Below are 16,096 nucleotides of genomic sequence, written 5' to 3'. Positions count from 1 at the left end.
TATGCCCAGCAAAAGATGTTTCTTTGAAAAGCTTAATAAAATTGATAAACTTCTAATCATACCCATCAGGAAAAAAAGAAGTCACAAATTCCCAATGTTGTGAATGAAACAGGTGACACAAACACTACAGATCCTACAGATTTGGGACTTCAACATAACTTTTTGGGGAACACAATTCAAACCACAACTACTGAATGAGGTTAAGACATGGTGGATGTGATAAACTGGGAGAAAAGAAAAGAGGTCATGATAATGTTAAAGAACAAGAGTAGTAGAAAGGCGGGTGGTTGAAGAAATAAGTGGCTCTAGTGAGAAACTGGAATATTGAATGCCTATATATAGGTCAATACCTGTTGAATAGTACACCTAAAATCAAAACATTTGGTGTATATAAAATATACCTCACTAATGGAAAATTTTTAAAATAAAAAATGAATTATTGCAAACAGGGACTTCTGGGAAAAGAGGATGGATCTACCATACACACTTATATTCACTTTCTTGATTTTTTTTTTTTTTTTAGAGACAGTATCTTTCTGTTGTCACCCAGACTCTTGAGTGCAGTGGTACAATCATATCCTCAATACAGCCTTCAAATCCTGGGCTCAGGTGATGCTCCCACCCTAGCCTGCCAAGTAGTTGGAACTACAGGTGAAAGCCAATGCACCTGGCTAATTTTTTAATTTTTGGTAGAGACAGGGTTTTGCTTTGTTGCCCTAGCTTCAAGCAATCCTCCTGCCTTGGCCTCCCAATGTGCTGGGATAACAGGTGTGAGCCACCATGCCAGACCTGGTTTTTTTTAAAAGACATAGATCCGTAAAGACAAAGAGGGTGATTAATAGAATATTAGATGGACAAACAAATGGACACTTGGTAATTGCTTTAGGAGACCCAAGAAAGTTTAACCCTAAAACAGAAGTGGAGACAGTCAAAATGCAACCAGGGGCCAGGCCCAGTGGCTCACACCTGTAATCCCAGCACTTTGGGAGGCCAAGGTGGGCAAACCACGAGGTCAGGAGTTTGAGACCAGCCTGGCCGACATGGTGAAACACTGTCTCTACTAAAAATACGAAAATTAGCTGGGTGTAGTGGCAGGCGCGTTTAATCCCAGCTACTTGGAAGGCTGAGGCAGGGGAATTGCTTGAACCTGGGAGGCAGAGGTTACAGTGAGCCGAGATCGTGCCACTGCTCTCCTGCCTGGGTGAGAGTGAGACTCCATCTCACACACACACACAAAAAAGATGCAACCAGGTTGAGCTGCACCAGGTAGTTCTGTTAGAGGATGAAGGTAGGACTAGAAAACAAGAGAGTTGGTTGAAAATCTGTTTAAGAAGCTGTTAGAAGGCCAGATTATTTTTCTGCCTCCATGCAGCTGGTGACTGTGTCTCTTCCCTTTTATCAACAGAAAACTGGAGGTGAGGTCTAGTCGATGAAGAAAATAAAACCAGAGCCCTTGGACTCTAGGATTCCAGAACAGAGAAGCAAAACATTACCATATTAATATATTTAATTAATTAACATATCATTACCATAATAATATGGAAAATCAATTGCAAATGTTTATACTGAATAATAATATATCCGCCCTTTGAACACACTGTATACCAAGGACTGTATTAGAAACAATAGGGTTAAAGAAAAGAAAAAAAGAGTGGCCCATTCTTACAAGAAACTTCTAGCCCAGTGGGGAGGACAGAGAAATATATTAATAGTTAATTGCAATTCAGTGTGTTAACAGCTATGAAAGAAAATACAATGTATTGGAGTCCGTCGGAAAGGTACCAATTCCAAATTAAGAGCCATAGTCCTTTTGACCATCATTGTTTACACCTATCCTGTGTCCACTTTGGAAAACCTATTCTCCTGACAGCCACTAGAAGGGGAAGTCCCACAGATCCTGGGACATGGCACTGCCCCATGACTAATTTGAACAGAGAGGGAGGCCTCACAGAAATCCAGCAACCCATTGACTCAGCTGGGACTGAGGTTTCCTTGGCTTGGTTTGAGGTTTTCTGCTGCTTGAGAATTCTGCAGCAGACATAGCTGGAAGATCATGACGTATTAGGCTGGCGCAAAAGCAACCGTGGTTTTTACAGTTAAAAGTAATGACAAAAACCGCGATTACTTTTGTGCCAACCTAATAGAAAAAGGGGCTTAGGGAGACCATGCTGTGCTGTGCGCAAGGTGAGTCAGCAGAGGAATCTGCCATACACAGAAAGGCAAGCACGGAGCGAGCTCTTGGAAAGAAACGGAGACAGGAGGGAACATGAAGTGACCTGATTGTCGGGCCCTAGCCCCCACCTGCGTGGCTCTACTCTCCCTCACCTACTGTCTTTGGGTTTTAAATATTTCTTTATTCTTAAAACAATGTCCCTCCTTTTTGTCATGATCTAATTTTAGTTGGTTTCTTTTATTACATACAAAAAGTACTGGGGTCATAGAAGACTTCCTAAAGAAAGTGATGCCTGAGCAAATCTTGAAGGACCAGCAAGATTTAGGCAAAAAATAAGAGAGAAGATAATATTTCAGGATGAAGAAGCCACATACACAGATTCATAGGCATGACAGTGTTGCTTCTTCCAAGACCTGCAGTGCAAGCACTCGAATGCACTGAAGCTCATCACAGCTGGACAGAGAGAGGCCAGAAATGTTCAGCTGACATCTAGGCACTGAATGAATGAGGTGATTAAGTTAGCGCTTCGCCCACCCGTATCTTGGAAAATTCTTTTCTACAAGTCAGAAAAAGATAAATAGGATTACTGGAAAGTTTGGCAAGCCAATTAAAGACAGGATGAGTTGTGATACTTGGTTCCAGGAGAAAGATTTACAGGAATAATACTATGTGTAAATACTCTATGTACAAAATTATTCCAATGGGAGAAAACAGCCTCCAAAAATATCTTCATTGTCTCTGAACTATAAGTAAAATCATTTTAAGAAATTAATGTAAGATGAATGGAATGGTAATTATGTACAAGTTGCAAATTTTCCATGTAGATCTAAAATCAAGTAATTCTGAGAACTTGCTATCAACAAACTGAGGATCAAATATTAAGATTGACTTTATTATAGCATAAAAACATTAAATATAAAGAAATCTCCCATATTATTTGGATTCTCATACTTTTTCTTTAGAAAGTGTTTAAACTGCAGCCGGACGCAGTGGCTCATGCCTGTAATCCCAGCACTATGGGAGGCCGAGGCAGGTGGATCACGAGGTCAGAAGATCGAGACCTTCCTGGCTAACACAGTGAAACCCCATCTCTACTAAAAGTACAAAAAAATTAGCTGGGCATGGTGGCGGGTGCCTGTAGTCCCAGCTGCTGGGGAGGCTGAGGCAGGAGAATGGTGTAAAACCAGGAGGCAGGGCTTGCAGTGAGCCGAGATGGTGCCACTGCACTCCAGCCTGGGTGACAGAGCAAGACTCTGTCTCAAAAAAAAAAAAAAAAGAAACAAAGTGTTTAAACTGCAATAATTTTATTAAAATATATTCAAATTAAAATGAAATTTGAAGATTGAAAAATGTTTCAATAACTTTGTTTACTATTGGTAATGTATTTCCTGACTAGGAAAAAAATGAACATTAAAAATTAACTCTTTCAGTAAATCGATTTAGAAAATCAAGGCAAAAATATATATATACGTATAAATACATATATGTGTACATGTACATATATATGTGTACATGTACATATATATGTGTACATGTACATATATGTGTACATGTACATATATGTGTGTCCATATATGTGTATGTGTACATATATGTGTGTACATATATATGTATGTGTATGTGTACATATATATGTGTACCTATATGTGTATATATATGTGTACATATATATGTGTATATATACATATATATGTACTGGAGTGCAGTGGCGTAATCTCCACTCACTGCGACCTCTGTCTCCTGGGTTCAAGCAATTCTCCTGCCTCAGCCTCCTGAGTAGCTGGGATTATAGGCATGTGCCACCATGCTCAGCTAATTTTTGTATTTTTAGTAAAGACAGGGTTTCACTAGGTTGGCCAGGCTGGTCTCAAACTCCTGACCTCAGGTCATCCACCTGCCTTGGCCTCCCAAAGTGCCAGGATTACAGGCATGAGCCACTGTGCCCGGCCGACTTCCAGTTTCTGAAAGCATAATCACATCTTCCACAAACTGGAACACTCAGCAAATTGATCTGATCAGGAATGGGAACTAACAATAATGATAGCTATCATTTTATTAAGTGCCACCATGTGGTAACCATGGTGCTGATAACTTTAGCCATTCATTTATTTTTCACCTCTTCGTTCATTGATTTTTTAAGAAAATTCATTTATTCACCAAATACTTAACAGAGTTCTTACAATGAGGCAAGCATTATTCTAGGCACAGTACCCAAGAGTAAGAGAACATCAGGCTCCTCAAGTTTAGTCTAGTGAAGAGACATAGATATGAATCAAATGAAGTGCAGAGAATCATAATTGTAAAAGTTGTAATAAATACTCTGGTGAAAAAGGACCAGGGGCAAGGAGAACATACAACTGGATGTATGTAGCTGAACCAATCTGTAGCAGGAGTAGGATGTGGTCAAAGAAGTGTTCCCTGAGAAAGTGATGCTTGAACCAAGATTTGAGTGAAAAGTAGGGCTTAGAACTAAAGGAAGTGGAAATAAGACCACAGACCTAGATGATTTTGAAACATGAATTTTGTTGGTCGTGTAAAATGTGTATATAGGAAGAAATGAGACAGATTGGCCATGAGTCACCAACTGAAGACTATTCATACATCAGTTCTTAAGCCACCAATTTTATGGGTTCCCTTTTATAGATGAGAATAATTCAAGGTCCCTCAACATTGCCAGATACAGTTTTATAAATCAGAGAGGAGGAAGGCATTTGAACTCATAAGTAAACCAACTTCAAAGGGCTAATAAATGAAAATATACACTTGAAAAGTGATTTGGGTATTTGCATTTGAAAATTAGGGAGAGAAGCAGTAAATTAAGTCATATACATTTGAAAATAGATTCAAATATATATTTTGAAACAGTGGAAGTTGCAGCAAATTTTAAAAGTTATACATTTGAAAGGAGATTGGAAAAGAAAGCAAGACACAGAATGATTTTGAGGAAGGAAATCAGTAAAGATATTTTTTGTTTCGATTTAACTTCAGTTCTGAGATACTGTAAGTAGCAAGTATTCTATTGAGGGCTGTAATAGGGAAATGAATGTCTTTTGTTTTTTCTCCTCAAACATAAAAAGTTGAACTTGTGTAGACATTTCATAGGAATAAGTTCTGTGCAAATGGAAAAAGTGAAATATAAAGATGCATTTTGGTTATTGTTACACTTTCTTCAGAATAGAGATATTTGAATCTTGTGAATCACAAACTGTAAAATGCAGCAAGTTTTTATTTTAGTAAATTATTATGTATCTTTGAAAACGGGGATGGAAACTCTGTAGGTCACAATGTGAGGCTGTTATCAGTCTGTCCACAAGGAAGCAGTAGGCTCCTCAGCTCAGAGTTAAGGCTGCCACAAGAGATGAATGGGCAGCTCAGCTCTCCAGCAGTTGCTGTATTATAAACACAGTGAAATAATCACAGAGACAAAAAGGACTTTAAGGATTCACTCAAGTACGCTCTTTGGCAGTAAGCTGTGACTAGGGCCCACTGGGAAACAGCTGCTGATGACAGCCCAGTCTGGCAGCCCCTGCGAGAGGTGGAGTTGCTTTTGCGGAGCAAATTTGGGCTTCAAGCTAATCATGATTCAAGCAGGCATTGAAAAAAACAATCACAGGTGCCTCATAGAGAGCCTTGTTGCCTTGCGACTCTATTATATCAAGAAAATAAATAATGATAAATAATAAGATCATACCAGCTGCCACTTATTGGACACTTAAAATATGCTAGGCACTGAGCTATGTGATTGCAGATTGTCTCCACTTGGGACTACTTCACTTGGGCTGACAAAACAGAACCACCTAGAGAGCTGTGCCTCCATCAGTCCTCTGCCTGAGGCAGGGATCACCATCTCTTTTCATGAGAAACCTAAAAGGTTTCCAGTCCTTTCGTTACAGTCCATTTTACCAATGAACTACATTTTAAACCAATTCCCTTTGTATAGAGTTGGATATGAGGTTGTTTCCAATCTTGTAACTACTAAGAACGTTACAGAGAATATCTTTGCACATACCGTATTTCCCAGTGTGACTACATCTGTAGGATTCACACTTACAAGTGAAAATGCTGGGTCACTTTTTTAAGTCTCTAAAGATCCTTGCAAATAGTCCTATATGTAGGGTGAATGGATTTACTCTCCCACAAGCAATGCATGACAGATCCTGTCCCACCCCCACAACTTCTCAATATATAGTGATAACAATAATAGCAGCCACGTGTTGGTATCTACTACATTCTAGGCGCTATTCTAAATGACTTATATACATTAAGTCACTTAATCCTCACAGAACTCTAAGAGATAAGTACTATTATTTCATTACCACTTTATAGATGAGGAAACTGAGGCAAATAGAGATGAACACATTTGCCCAAGGTGACACAACTAGTCACACAGGCAGGCTTTTAATTTAGGGTTCGTGCTTTTAAATCCATGGTTATACTGCTCAAGTTTTATTTTTGCAATCGGATGGATGAAAAGAGGGTACCTCATTGAAGGGTCTATTTGTATTTCTCAGATAATAAGATTGACATTCTTTATGTAATGATTTGCTTTGCCCCCTCCTGGGAATTGGCCATTCCTTTTTGTTTGTTCATTTTTCTACCAGGCTCCTGGGCTTTTACTTATTGACTCATCATACAGTCAAGGCCTTTTGATTTTACTCATGACTTTTGCTCCTAAGTGTTTTTTTTTTCTATGCAATATTTTGTTTTTATGTAGTCACATTTATTGATCTTTTCTGGTTTCAGGTTTTTATGTCATACTTAAAATTCTTTCTTCTAAGTTGTTTGTCATTTTTAATTCTAGATATGGGTTTTATTTTACAAACAGCTACCCATTTTTTCTAAAACCATCTGTTGAATATCTTTTTCCCACCTGTTCCAGTCATCACAGCTGCATAACAAACCACCCCAAAATTAGTGGCATAACTGAAAAACAATTAGATATTCGCATGCCACATAATGGTGTTTTGGTGGATGATGGACCACATATCCAACAGTTGTCCTAGAAGATTATAATGCCCTGTTTTTACTGTACATTTTCTGAGTTTAGATACTCAAATATTTGCCATTATGTTACAGTTGCCTACAGTATTCTGTACACTAACACGCTGTATAGGTTTGTACACACCTAGGTGTGTAATAGGTTGTGCCATCTAGATTTGTGTAAGTACACTCTATGATGTTCGCACAACAATGAAATCACCTAAAGACCCATTTCTCTGAATATCCCCATCATTAAGCAGCACATGATTGTATTACGCTCACAAGTTCTGTGGGTCAGGAATTTAGAAGTGTCACAGCAGGTAAGGCTGTCTCTACTCCACGATATTTGGAGTCCTCAGCTGGGAATACTTGAGGGCTTTGGTGATGGGGAATGGAATTATCTGAAGACTTTCTCACTCATTGGTTGATACAGGCTATTATCTAAGACCTGAGCTGGGGCTATCAGCCACAATGCTTATTTGTGGTCTCTCTATGTGTCTGCTTGGGATTCCTCAAAACATGGTGCCTGGGTTCACTTCCTCCCAAGAGTCAAGTGATAGGTACCACATTTAGACCTAGCCTCTAAAGTCACATAGTGTCACCTCCACATTTGTCACAAAGCCCATGCAAAGTCAAGAAAATGAAACACAAAGTTAACTTGTAGGAGTGAGAAGTGTCAAAATCAGATCATACAAAGAAAATTGCAAGCATCTTTGGAAAATATTATATATTTATTTTATCATGTACTGAATTGTATTTGTGCTGAAGACTATTTTGAGGTTCTCTACTGACATATTTACATAACTGAACCACATTGTTTAATTATTACAGCTTTGTAACATATTTAATGTATGCTACATCTACTCTTCCTTCATTATAATTCTTTTCCCGAAGTGTTTCTAGCAAGTTTTACCTTTTCGTTGTTCCTTACAAACTTAGAATAAACTGACATAATTAAAATATCATCTTAGTATTTTGATTTGGATCACCTTAAATCCATAAATTAACAAAAATAATTTTTATCTTTTTGATTTATCACCTTTGGAATATGGTAAGAAACAAACTCATTATTCTGAGAATTGATACATAAATGGAATAAATAAAGCATTTATCTTATTCTTCCTATTTGAATAGTACCTCAGGATAACCAAATAACTGATGAGAGACTATTATTCTTTGTATCAAAATTCAGCTAATAAATAACAAAAGAGTGATAGAATTGGAATACCATCTGTTTACAACCCCTAATGTAATAACAGATCTGGGCAATGATCATCCGTGACTGTTGAAACCGTTAGGTGAAAGCCTGATATGTGACATTAAAATGGATGTAGACCAAGCTGTTAAGAGCTTTGTTGACTATTCCTTTTTCATACTCCTGAAATCCTTGGGTTATATGATCCTTTCCTTCTTTCCTGATTATTCTCTTGTGTTCTTCTGATCACCGCCGATTATTAACAGATATCACTTATATCTTGCCCACAGAATTTCTTCATACTCTAACTCCTACCATGATCATGGGCAATGCTAATGTTCATGGTCATGATGTTCCTTTACCTGCTAAATCTGAGAATCTTTCTGCTCACCCTTCTCAGCAGGTCATGGCTCCACTCTGGATCTAATATCCACCTGGAACTGCCTACCCTCTGAAAATATAAACTTCAATACTCTAGTTTCTGACCAGAGCCACTTATTCTTTCAGCCAACCCGCATTTCCACTACTCCTGTTCTTTAACATGATCTTGAATTCTTTTCTTTTATCCCAGTCTATCACATCCAACATCCATCATGTCTCTTTTTTTTTAAGAGACAGGGATCTCCCTATGTTGCCCAGGCTGGCCTCAAACTCCTGGCTCAACTGATCCTCCTGCCTCAGCCTCCCATGTAGCTGGGACAGGTATTCACTGCCATGCCGGGCTCCATCATGTCTTAACCTCATGACCTATGCAGTAGTTATGGTTTAAATTGTGTCCCCCAAAAAGATGTGTTGAAATCCTAACCCCAAGTACATTTGAATAGGACCTTATTTGGAAATTGAATCTTTACAGATGGGATTAGTTAAGTTAATGAAGTCATGCTGTGTTAGGGTGGGCTCTAATCCAGTGACTGCTGTCCTTATAAAAGAAGGGAAATTTGGACACAGACACAAGTCGGACATGCACAGAGGGAAAATGATATGAAGACACAGAGGAAGAACTCCAAGTGCAGATGGAGGTTGGGACTATGCAGCTGCAAGCCAAGCCACACCCAAGATTGCTGGGAGCCACCAGAAGCTAGGAATTAGCAGGAAAGAATTCTCCCCTAGAGCCTCCAGAGAGAGCATGGCCCTTCTGACAGCTTCATTTTGAACTTCCAGCACCCAAAACAGTGACAGAATAAACATCTATCATTTTAAGATACCCAGTTTTTGGTACTTTGCTATCACAGCCCTAGAAAACTAATATAGCAGCCCAGACCCTCTATCTAGGCTTCTGAGCATGAAAACTCACATACTCCGAGAATGGATGTCATCAGAATCCCATGGCCTTCAACTTAGCTGGATCTTTAATACCATTCAACTGTATTTGAAGATATTTCTGGTCTCTTCCGTTTCTCTTTTTTGACTATAGCTGTGCTGATCTTTCTCAACTCTCTTCAAGGCACATTGATATGGTTTGGCTGTGTCCCCACCCAAATCTCATCTTGAATTATAGTTCCCATAACCCCCATGTGTTGTGGGAGGGACTCAGTGGGAGTTGATCGAATCATGGGGGCAGATACTCCCATACGGCTGCTGTCATGATAGTGAGTTCTCACAAGATCTGATGGTTTTATAAGGGGCTTTTCCCCCTTTGCTCAGCACTTCTCCTTCCTGCTGCCATGTGAAGAAAGACGTGTTTGCTTCCCCTTCCACCATGATTGTAAGTTTCCTGAGGCCTCCCCAGCCATGCTGAACTGTGAGTCAATTAAACCTCTTTCCTGTATAAATTATCCCAGCCTCAGGTATGTCTTTATTGGCAGTGCAAGAATGGACTAACACACACATGAAGCTACTACTACCCACTTCCACATAAAAATCCCTGCTGCAATTGGGGCTGCTGTCTGCCAAGGTCTGTCTGGTTTATGTAGGGGCCATGTGTTTCATTTGCCAGTAAATTAAAGAACATAAAAGGTGCTACCACCCAGGCATCCTTTGGATCTTTAAAGGTGGCACTAACTTCTGCAATTCCCTTGGTGTGTGAAATTGTTTTAGGTGTACTATATTGCTGGTGGAGGCAGTTTCAGAGACTTCCACTTGGCCTTCCCACTGTATGATAGCTTTTACTGCACAGGTCAAAAACTCCAAATGAGTATTCTGACAACTACCAAGTATGTCCACTCCAATCATGCATTCAGAGACTTGGGAACTGGACACTTTATCAATCCATGGGCTCCAGGTGAGTTGGACATGAGCCAGGATTCCACCATTGCTTGGCCTCCCATATACCCCTACTCTGCTATAGTGGCCATGATGGGGCTTCAAGTCTTTGGCTGTCAATATCAAGGAAGACTTTAGGTTCAACAGTTCTCAAAATGTCAAGGTATATCCATTTCTTCAGAATATAGTTGCCTGTGTAAATGGCTGTAGATCCCTTTGAGAAGGAACGAGGAAGAATCATTAATATATCCACTTGCTGTGGTGTTATAGTGATCCATCCTTATGGGGACCAAGCCACTCCATTAGCCAATGAATTTTGGGTCTGAAAATTGGCTTAGGTCTGGAATCTAAACTGGAGACAGTGACATTTTAATTTCTGTATTCAACCTCCTGATTATCCATTCTTGATTTCTTTTGTAGTTTAGATGGAATGATACCCTTATTGTCTGCCCACTTATCTTGCCCTGGGAATACCATGCACTGTTAACCATGTTCATAGCTCTTGGTGGCTCAGGCTCTTAAGACTGCCACTTCTGCAGTGTGGTTCATTATCATAATTGCACCCACCTGGCTTCTGAAGCTTCAGTGCCACCACCTGGCTTCCATTATTACCACAGCTTTCTGGGATCCCAGTTCTGTAAAGCTTCTCCTATCCTCAGCCCTGAACTCCAGCGAAGAACATCACTGAACTCCACAACTCTGGCTGGCATCCTCTCACTAGTATATTCCTTATGGGTCTGGCAAACTGCTTCCTTGGCATTCCCACAGAATATAGCCAGTTGCTGAACTTTTTGGCCTTACATTGTATATCCTGCCACTGCAGCCTGCCTGCTACCATGAGCCTCTTGATCCCCTTGCTCAACTTTGTAGCGTGGAGTTGTGGAATTTCAAATAAAGTGAGCGTGAGCCATCATTTTCCCAAAGTTTTCAAAGCCAGCCTAGCAATGCATTAGCATCATCTTCAGTGGATCCTGCCGGTGTTAAATCCTGTGTTAAGGAAGAGGGCTGCCATATTGATAAATTCTTTATTGTATTGAATATTGTCTATGATATTCAATTCCCCTTAATTCAGCACACCCAGAATCCAGTTCCGTAATTTCTCCCCAGAGACTCTGGCATATGGGAACTGTATCCTGTGTCTCATTCGGTCTAAGTCCTTTTTCTCCCCTCACAGGCCCGATGCTCACACAACTCAGCTGTGTTGTCACTTGACCCTACTTATTGGTCTGGCTGACAGGGGACGGGGAGCTACATCCAGAGGTGGGCATGTTTTTTTTTTTTTTTTTTTAAGGTCTCAGCTCATCTTCAAGGTGTTGGGTACTAGTCTTGAAAAAGGAAGAGCGGGCCCAGTTCTGCAGGTTTGGAGTCCTGTTTTCTAGCAGAGAATAGGTAGCTTTTGAAGGGTATTCAAAAGCTGAGATGTCATTGTCTGAGATATGGGGCCCGGACCCCTGGCAGAACAAGACATTGTGTGATACTTCATATGATAAGTCGTTCCTTAATTCTTTGGTCATTTCTGGGAACAGCATGAAGCTATATTTTTGACCTTTTGAAGCAACAGCAGGGAAAGTTGTTGCTCGTATTACCTTACACTTTCAGTGTTTCACATCCCTTTTCATTGTTCTCATGATATCACTTCCTATCACATGCCAAATACATCCTAAGTACTTCTGTGTCCATCTGTTTCTGTGGAACCCCAGAGCAGTCATAAAACATATTTAAAAATAGTTGTTTATTAGGCTCCAGAGTGTTTGGAAATCTGTTTCCTAAATATATTTATTCACACAAGTTCCTCCTTTGGTTACAGATATTTTGTTAGATTTGTGTTTGAGGAGTGGGTGAAAAGAAGGGGAATGGTAGCAGGAAAGAAGGAAAGAGTATGGTTAGGTTGTGCCCAGGATCCATGAATCCTAAATGGACTGCATCCAAAATGAATTATTTCGGGGGCTTCTGCAGCTGTTTGTAAATACAGGTAGTTAAGGAAGTAGCATGATATGGTGAAAAAAGGATTTGGAATCAGAATGCCATTACTGAAGTCCTAGTTTCTCTATGGAAAGTGGGATGACTGTAGTCAAGTCATTTGACTTCTTTCTGTTGTGGTTTCCACATTTGAAAAAATGAGAATAATAATACTACCTGCCCTGCCAATTTCAAAAAGAGCTATTTGAAATATTAATTAAGATTCTGGACATGCCTTTCCATCTGGTGGCAACCGTCAGGTAAGCCAAGGTGGGTGCATACAAGTACATCCAGGAGCTATGGAGAAAGAAACTGTCTGATGTCATGCACTTTCTTCTGAGGGTCCGCTGCTGTTAGTACCACCAGCTGTCTGCTTTCCACAGGGCTCCCCACCCCACCTGCCCTGATAAAGCACGCCGACTGGGCTACAAGGCCAAGCAAGATTGTAGGATTCGTGTTCGCTGTGGTGGCTGAAAACGTCCAGTTCCGAAGGGGTAACTTACGGCAAGCCTGTCCATCATGGTGTTAACCAGCTAAACTTTGCTCGAAGCCTTCAGTCCTTTGTAGAGGAGCGAGCTGGACGCCACTTTGGGGCTCTAAGAATCCTCAATTCTTACTGGGCTGGTGAAGGTTCCACATACAAATTTTTTGAGGTTATCCTCATCGATCCATTCCATAAAGCTATCAGAAGAAATCCTGACACCCGACGGATCACCAAAAACCAGTCCACAAGCACAGGGAGATGCGCGGGCTGACATCTGCAGGCTGAAAGAGCCGGGGCCTTGGAAGGGCCATAAGCTCCACCACACTACTGGTGGTTCTCGCTGGGCAGCTACTCCCTAGCTCCGCCGTTACCGCGAATACAAGTAAAGTTTGTACAATTCATACCTAATAAACAATTTAGGACAGGAAAAAGAAAAGATTCTGGACATGAACACTTTGTAAATTTTAAGGGACCATTTAGGTTGGTGATGATCTTCCTGTTGCAATTAGCATTGAATAGTTATAAACTAAAGGCAAACTATTCCTAAAGGGCGAATTTGCCACTTGAAGTGATGGTTTCTTTCCTATAAAATTTCTTGCATTTTATTTTTTAATATTTCAAACTAAATAAATATTGTCAAATGAAACCTGGAAATATTTTATGTTTTAAATTAATAATCATTTCTAGTTTCATACCATGAATATTGAAAAAAAGTTTTTATATCCTCAAAAAAAAAAAAAAATCTACAGGGTATAACCACAGAGAAGGCAAACTGGTTTTTCCTATGCTCCTAAGCACATTCTACCCAGAGGGATAGCTGTATAAGTTTGTAGACATATCTGAGGATCCAAAGTAAACTTCTAAATATACAGAACTCCATGCAAGAAAATGATACTTTATTTTAAAGTAAAATTTGAGTTTAAAAATAAAAGTGTTTTTTAACAAGTTCCGTGCTGAGATAAACAGGCCTGCCCTCTCTCCACCTCTCCCCACTATAATTATCTTCGTTCCCCCAAAAATCACATAAGGTTTCTTTCTTGCTTAACATTACTTCTTTCTGCCTCATCCCGGCCTATTCTCACTTCCTTTGGGTCTGTTGCTCCCAGGTGACATGTAGTTTTCAGGTAATAAGCAATATTTAACTATCCTTTCTTAAGGAAGATTCTGGATATTCCTTGATTCCCTTTCCTCACTTTCAATATCTCCTGTATCTCCTGTTTCTTTCTTTCCAAAAATGTATTATTATTATTATATAATATACATAAAGTAATTAGACCCAATAATACAGTTATTATTATTAGGAATAACTATTTTGCTGATTTAAAATTACTCTTTAACTAATAGTAGAAAGAAATCCTTGAAAGATATTATCCTATTAAAGAAACAGCACGTTGAAATAATTATCTTGGATATATAACAAGCTTGCAATGAAAAACAATTAAGCTCATAAAAATATAATCCCTTGGCTTGCCTAGCATCCTACCTGTCCTGCCAAAGAAAAGAAAATGTGCTTACCAAATCAAATTATTCCAGTTGGTTGTTCTTCTTAACCAAATCACTGGCATAACTGCCAAATCCATTCCCTTGGGCGGCCTGCCACACACTCCTAATAGAACCAAATGGAACCAAAACACTAGACATGTTAACAAAGGTGAAACCAAGACAGAACAGGGAACTGGACAAGTCCATTGTTCCCCTAACCCCAGGGGGAGGAGGGCCCCTGCTGAGATCACCCACATTTGAGACCTATGATCCTCTGTGGGGGATGTTAGACTTTCAAAGAGGCATGTGTTTTCTTTTTGTTTGTTTGTTTGCTTGCTTTTATGAAACAGAGTTTCGCTCTTATGATCCAGGCTGGAGTGTAATGGCTCAATCTCAGCTTACTGCAAACTCCACCTCCTGGGTTCAAGCCATTTTCCCACCTCAGTCTCCCAAGTAGCTGGGATTACAGGCACCCGCCATCATGCCTGACTATTTTTTGTATTTCTAGTAGAGACGGGGTTTCACCATATTGACCAGGCTGGTCTCGAACTCCCAACCTCAGGGGATCCGCCCGCCTCGGCCTCCCAAACTGCTGGGATTACAGGTGTGAGCCACTGCGTCCGGCCACATGTGTGTTTTGGAAACAAAACATATTCAATATTGTGATAAAAGTGTATAGTTGGAAAGCCAAATAAAAGTGCTTATTTTGAAATTTCAAATCATTTATTTTATTCTATTTTTTCCCAAGGAGGGCATGGATTTTGGAATATTGAGAAATGCTATCCAGAATTTTTTTTTCTTTCTGCTTCTTATGAGAACTTGCCTGATGTTCTTGGCAGAGCTAAGGTCTGTATTGACGGTGTCAAAACCCATCAGAAAGTTAAAATCATGTATGCTACCAGCTTCACAGGGTGCAAGGGGGAGAAACCCGGCCTCCATAGGATCCATGGCCCAAGGCACAGAAGCTGATGGCATTTGCCTCTACCCTTCTCGTCCTCAGTCTGTCTGTTTATGGAAACTGTAATTTCAATGCCCATGGTGGCACATGAAGCTCAAGTCATGTGCCTAGAGGGAGCAGAGGGAGCTCTGGATAAGTCTGGATACAAGGAGAGTTGCCATCCCAGGACAGAGTGATTTTCCACACCAATTTCCTGAGAAAGAAGAAGGAAAGAGAGGGATGAAGGGGAAGGGAAACTTGGCCACATTTATCACTGTGGGCTCATTTAAGCCTTTTGCTAAGTAAACATAGAAAAATACAGTGAAACCAGACTTCATTACTATATCCAGAAAGTATTTTACATGATTAACTGCTTTTTAGTCTCCAAATCCTGGAAGGCAGCTCTGCAGAATGCACTAATAGTTCTCAGAAAACCCATAAGAAAGTTAAAAGTACATATGTTAATGGTGTCAGGAAATATTAATGCATACGTGTTGTAATGGTTTTTATTGTTTTTTAAAAATTATTTATTTATTTATTTTTTGAGACAGAGCCTTGCTCTGTTGCCCAGGCTGGAATGCAGTGGCACAATCTTGGCTCACCACAACCTCCACCTCCCGGGTTCAAGCGATTAACCTACTTCAGCTTCCCTCATAGCTGGGACTACAGGCATGCACCACCACA

General features: G+C 40.0%; 1 pseudogene; it reads left to right on the top strand.

The window, feature by feature from the left end:
- Nucleotides 1-8,664: 8,664 nt before the first annotated feature.
- LOC100989318 (large ribosomal subunit protein eL15-like) lies at nt 8,665-13,352 on the top strand (annotated as a pseudogene).
- The last annotated feature ends 2,744 nt before the right edge of the window (nt 13,353-16,096 follow it).

Source organism: Pan paniscus, chromosome 5, assembly GCF_029289425.2.
Source record: "Pan paniscus chromosome 5, NHGRI_mPanPan1-v2.0_pri, whole genome shotgun sequence".
NCBI classification, from domain to species: Eukaryota; Metazoa; Chordata; class Mammalia; order Primates; family Hominidae; genus Pan; species Pan paniscus.
The sequence above is the reverse complement of the archived record's forward strand: the minus strand, read 5'-3'. Positions and strand labels throughout refer to the sequence as shown.